The 6,528-nt window shown below is 43.5% G+C and overlaps 1 non-coding gene across 1 annotated transcript; it reads left to right on the top strand.

Moving 5' to 3' along the window:
• Positions 1–839: 839 nt before the first annotated feature.
• On the top strand, positions 840–969 carry LOC149289566 (small nucleolar RNA SNORA35). Its single transcript, XR_016277331.1, has one exon. It is a non-coding gene; the product is annotated as a small nucleolar RNA SNORA35 (small nucleolar RNA).
• Positions 970–6,528: the final 5,559 nt, after the last annotated feature.

Below are 6,528 nucleotides of genomic sequence, written 5' to 3'. Positions count from 1 at the left end.
GTAGATAACTTCTATACAAGCGTCCCTTTGTTCAAGCTGCTGTATTGTTTCGATACGGTAGCTTGCGGTTCTATAAAAAAGAACCGCTTGGGTTTCCCACAACGCCTGGTACGAACCCGGCTAGGAAAGGGGGAGACCTCAGCTCTACGCCAAGAGGAGCTTTTGGCATTGAAGTTCAGGGACAGAAAAGAGGTGTGCATGCTGAGCACCATCCACGATGAGAGAACCGTGGAGGTTTCTGTCCGTGGCAGAGCTGGGGTCACTACAAAGCCAGTGTGCATCAGGGCCTATAACAAGCACATGGGTGGAGTTGATCTGTCAGATCAACTCCTACAGCCCTACCTCATTATGAGGAAGACAAAGGCCTGGTACAAGAAGGTTGCAATTTATCTAATGCAAATTGCAACCTATAACGCTTTTTTGCTGCACAAAAAAGCAGACACTGGGCTGAAGCTGTCTTTTTTGCAGTTTCAGCTCGAAGTAATTTCAGGTATCTTGTACCGTGATGCACCTGGTCCCCAAGTAGTGATGGGAACCAACAGAATTGGGGCTACCCATTTTATTTTTAAAATCCCCCCCTACAGCAAAGAAGCAGAATCCCCAAAAGAGATGCAGGGTATGCTACAGCAGGGGGCAAAGAAAGGACACCACATTTTACTGTCCAGATTGCCCTGGAAAACCTGCACTCTGTGTCGGTGACTGCTTCAAGCTGTATCACACAGTTTCCCATTTTTAATTTTTTTTTTGTTCCTGCTCCATTTTTGTATTTTTTTTTAATTTTTTGTTACATTTACTGTTTTTTAGCTTTTATTTGCTCCACCATTTTTAAGCGTTTTTATTTGCACTGTCAAGTGACCCCTGTGTCCATTCCGTGGCATGAGGGACCACTTAAGGTGCTAGATCAAATCCCTTCTTGGAGATAGGCCAGGCTTTCTTGTAACCTGTCCCTACTGATAGTTGGGTACAAGCATTTTTCTTTACCCAGATGTAAAATTCCTACTGAATTTGAATTGCTCATGTTCCAAATGTGGCCCTTTTGCCCCCAAACAATCTGACAAACCCATGCATGTGGGGTATCAATGTACTCAGGAGATGTTGCTGGACACATATCTGGGTGTTGTGTGACAGCAACATATACCAGGAGCTGTAATTTCACACCTGAAGTACAAAGTATGTGAAAAAAACATCAAAAACAATTACTATCCCAAACTTTGACAAGGGTTGGTGGTAGGATTAGTGCATGGAAAGGGTTAAACTATCAGCATCTAAAATACCCTGGGGTGTCTAGTTTTCAAAAATATATGGTTTGGTGGGGTAAATTTAATTTGCTGGCTTCAAAGATGCCCCAAATACCACATAGAGACAGAATTACCAGATTCAGAGAAAAATGGTTTTGAATTAGCAAAACGCTACTTGTACTTATTGCCCCATAACGTGTAGAAGAAAGCAAAAAACCATAAAAACATTGGGTATTTCTAAACTCGGGACAAATAGTAGAATCTATTTAGCAGGTTTTTTCAGTAGTTTTTTATGATGAATAAAAGATTTTTCAAATAAAAGTGAGAAAATGTGTTTTTTTTTCAATTTTTCGTCATATTTTATTATTTTTATTATAGGAAATTACATCATATGAAAAAAAAATTGGTGTCTGAAGAAAGCCCTTCTTGTCCTGAAAAAAACAATATATAACTTGTGTGGGTTTAGTAAATGGGTTAAGAGAAAATTACAGCTAAACACAAACACCGCAGAAACGATAAAACAGCCATTGTCACGAAGGGTACAAAAAGTAAAATCAGCCTTTGTCACGAAGGGGTTAAAAATAATATTAATAACTAAGTTACTGTTTGATAAGTACATTAACAATACTGAAATGTAGACTTGGTTATCCATGTAACAGATTATGGAGTTCTTATTATGGAGAAATATTTCCCTTAGATACTATGATATTCTATGTTAAAGCACAACAGGTAGGTACCAATGCTTTTACCAAAAAAAGGAATTCTATCTCAGTTCAACAGTAGAAAAAACATATTTCTCTTTCACAGAATAGGGGAATTATGTAGATGTTAGTCAACAAAGAGTTCCCTTACGTCCTAACTGGCAGCACAAGAGGGGTATTACTGCCCCTGTGAACAATTAGGACAGGTGGAAAATTAATGATTTACACAATTAAATAAACAATTAACCCCCTTACCCCCCCCCCTATAAAGGGAACTCCACCCCTAACCACAGTGTGCTTTTTTCTGTCCTTTGGACATATTGGGACAGGTGGTAGTCTCTGTTTGAGACCTTGTGTTAGCTTGCTAACCTTTATTTTATTTATTTTCTTTCAGGTGTTCTCCTGTTTGGATCTATACCTGACTGGTTTGGATGTCTCCTCCCAGCTGCTCATCTTCATGTCTGCTGTACTCGTTTTAGCTGCTGAGGGGGAGGAATCCATTTCTTTCCCTCAGCAGCAGTAGTATCCATTAGAGATTATGTTCTTACTTGGATTCCTGATTTCTTTTGTGGCGTCTGATGTCACTTCCGGGGGCGTGGCTTCCCGTTTTGGCGCTCTGCCAGTGTATATTAACCTGTGTCCTTTAGGCTGTCTCTTGGTACAGCTGTTAGTAGCCTTCCTAGAATCTGCTGTCTAGCTTTGGCTTTGTGTGTTATCCTTCCCTTGCATTTTCAATCTCAGGGTAGGTATAACTAATAAGATTTTTATGTCTATTACCCTTTTTTCTGTCTATCTATGCTTTATGGCCTAGGAATGCCCTTACTGGGAGTTGCAGCATTTTTCCACTGATTGTTTTATTTGTTTTTATTTGGTAAAATTTATGTCATGCCTGTCACTACTTAAGTGTGTTATATTTTACTTTCTATCTTTCTGCTCCACTAACCCCTTATCTCCTATATCTGCCCTCTTACTGCCCCCGTCCACTTTAACACTATTTAACACTCTCTATTACAGCCCTCACAACCTGCAATACCCACCTTCATGTTCCCCACAATCAACTGGGGTTTTTCGCCCGCCCTCCCTGCCCCTCTCCCACCCGCCCCAGTGGTGTTCTAATATATAGACAGTTAAGTACCAGCTCTATTGGAACACGCCAGTAGAGGGCACCAAACTGTAGATCCCTTTACTACCCACTACTCCCCATTAAAGCATTCCAGATCCTATCCCTCCCCATCTCTCTGCCGTCAAAGCTATCCCAGTACCTCTACACTAAACCTTTATATGTGAAACCTACCTATACTTGCTCTACTACTCCTGTCCCCCACATATTCTTCCCTATTCCCATCACTCTTAACCAGCAAACTCAATCAACATGCGCAACCTAACCAATCTTATTCCTATCATCTCCAACCTTAAGCTACCTCCCGTCTTTAACTGTGCCCTATGGAATGCCCGCTCGGTATGCAACAAACTTGCTTGTATACATGACCTTTTTCTATCCCATGCTTTTAACCTCCTAGCTCTTACTGAAACCTGGATCCCCTCCCATGACACTACTGCTTCTGCTGCACTCTCCTTCGGAGGACTACACTTCAGCCACACTCCTAGGCCTGATGGCAGAAAGGGTGGTGGTGTAGGCATCCTTCTCTCACCTCACTGCACCTTCCAGAATATACCAAGCCCTCCCTCCCTCTCATTCTGTTCCTTTGAAGCTCACACAATCCGTCTTTTCTCTCCACTCTCTCTTCAAATTGCTGTCATATATCGCCCTCCAGGTCCTACCTCGCAGTTCTTTGACCACCTTTCTGCCTGGCTCCCTTTCTTCCTCTCTCCTAATATCCCCTGTCTTATTCTGGGTGACTTTAACATTCCTTTAGATATATCTAACAACTCTGCGAGCTCCAAACTCCTCTCCCTGACATCCTCCTCTGGTCTCTCTCAATGGACTAACTCCCCTACGCACACCGAGGGACACTCACTTGACCTGGTTTTCTCCAGATCATGCTCCCTTTCAGACTTCTCCATCTACCCGTTCCCTCTGTCTGACCACCACCTTCTATCCTTTTCTCCAGTGCTAACCCCTAACAGGACATACTTACAGTGCACACCTCATACTTGTAGGCCATTACCAGACAATACCATTACCCAACTGTCAGCCTCACTTGAACCTCTCTTACCTTCCATGTTAACCCTTTCCTGCCCAGACACAGCAGCCTCTTTTTATAACAACACACTTGCTTCATCCCTCGACACCATAGCTCCAATTACTACAAGTTACCCCCGACAAGTTAAACGCCAACCATGGCATACCAAAACCACACGGTTTCTTCAGAAGTGCTGCCGCACGGCTGAGCGTTACTTCAGAAAATCCAAATCCAGCGAAGACTTTAATCACTATAAGTTCATGCTCCACACCTACAACTCTGCCCTCTCTCTCACCAAACAGCTCTACTTCTCCACTCTCATATCCTCTCTTTCTTCCAACCCACGACGCCTTTTTTCTACTTTCAACTCCCTTCTCTGTCCCTCCACACCCACACCACAAACCTCTCTCACTGCCCAAGATCTTGCTACCCACTTCAAAGAGAAGATCGAGACTATTAGAAAAGACCTCTCTTCCTTACAACTCCCTCCTACACCACTCAACACCACTCTCTCCACTCCTACTATACTAACTGCCTTTTCCCCTACAACCGAAGAAGAGATAGCCACTCTTCTTTCTTCCTCTCACCCAACAACCTGTCCCCTCGACCCCATCCCTTCACACCTCACAAAGTCTCTATATCCATCCCTTGGTCCATCACTTACCCACCTATTTAATCTTTCTCTATCATCTGGAACTGTACCATCTGCCTTCAAGCATGCGCTAATCACACCAATTCTAAAGAATCCTTCCTCCGATCCCGTCTGTTTGACTAACTACCGCCCTATCTCTCTGCTTCCTTTTATCTCTAAGCTGCTTGAACGGATTGTGTACAACCGCCTCATTAACTTCCTCTCCTCTAATTCCCTCCTTGACCCTCTACAGTCTGGTTTCAAACCCCTTCACTCTACTGAAACAGCTCTAACAAAAGTCTCCAATGACTTGCTCTCTGCCAAAGCAAAAGGTCACTTCTCTATTCTAATTCTACTGGATCTCTCTTCTGCTTTCGATACTGTTGATCACCACCTTCTTCTACACTCACTTGCTTCTATAGGCATTCGAGATACAGCTCTCTCCTGGATCTCCTCATATCTGTCTAACCGTTCCTTCTCTGTCAACTTCTCTGGCAAGACATCATCACCCCTTCCACTTTCGGTTGGTGTCCCCCAAGGTTCAGTCCTTGGCCCTCTGCTGTTCTCTCTTTATACTTCCTCTCTTGGCAAACTAATCAACTCATTTGGCCTCCAGTATCACCTATATGCAGATGATACCCAAATCTACCTGTCTTCTCCTGATCTCTCTCCATCTCTCCTGTCCCGTATTACCAATTGCTTGTCTGTTATTTCTTCATGGATGTCACAACACTACCTGAAACTTAATCTTTCTAAAACTGAACTCATTATCTTCCCTCCCTCCATCTCCACTCCACTACCTGAATTCTCTATCACCATTAACAACACGACTATCTCTCCTACTAACCAGGCCCGATGCCTTGGGGTCATCCTTGACTCAAACCTCTCCTTCATCCCTCACATTCAGTCCCTCGCCAAATCCTGCCGCTTGCACCTAAAAAACATCTCTCGTATCCGCCCATTCCTCACCCAAGAATCCACAAAAACCCTCGTTCATTCCCTTATCATTTCCCGTCTTGACTACTGCAACACTCTTCTGGCTGGCACTCCACTGTCTCGACTCTCTCCTTTACAGTCTATCCTAAATGCCGCTGCTAGGCTCATCTTCCTTGCACGTCGCTCCTCTTCTGCTTCCCCCCTCTGTGAAACCCTCCACTGGCTCCCAATTACCTTTAGAATTAAATTTAAGATCCTGGTACTGACATATAAGGCCATCCATAATACTGCTCCTCCGTACATTTCTGACCTCATTAGCAAATACTCTCCTACTCGATCCCTACGTTCCTCCCATGGGCTAAGGCTCTCCTCCTCACTCATCACCTCTTCCTTTTCCCGTCTACAAGATTTCACTCGAGCTGCCCCATATCTCTGGAATCTACTCCCAAGGAACCTTCAGCATTCTCCCTCCCTCCCAACTTTCAAGAAACATCTAAAAACCCACTTCTTCAGAGAAGCATACCATCTTAGCTGCTAGAACTTCCTTGTCATCGATACAACCCCCACAATACCTCTCACCCTTTCTCTATGCCTTATGTTTGTCACCCCATTTCCCTCTAGATTGTAAGCTTGCGAGCAGGGCTCTCTCCACCAAATGTATCGGTTTGTCTTAGTCTGTCAATTCTTGTCTTGTCATATCCCTTGAATTTATGTATTGTATTAAGCGCTGCGTAAACTGTTGGCGCTATATAAATAAAGGATAATAATAATAATAATGTTTAAATAAATCTCTTTATATTATTTTGGTCATCTCTTTTGCAGATGTCTTCCCGTACTCCAGAGGATCCTGCTCCTGAGGGGCGCAAGTCCACTGCCAA

This window comes from Sceloporus occidentalis, unplaced genomic scaffold, assembly GCF_023333645.1.
Source record: "Sceloporus occidentalis isolate IW3139 unplaced genomic scaffold, rSceOcc1.0.p SCAF_44, whole genome shotgun sequence".
Classification (NCBI taxonomy): Eukaryota; Metazoa; Chordata; class Lepidosauria; order Squamata; family Phrynosomatidae; genus Sceloporus; species Sceloporus occidentalis.
This window is presented reverse-complemented; position numbering and strand designations above follow the sequence as displayed.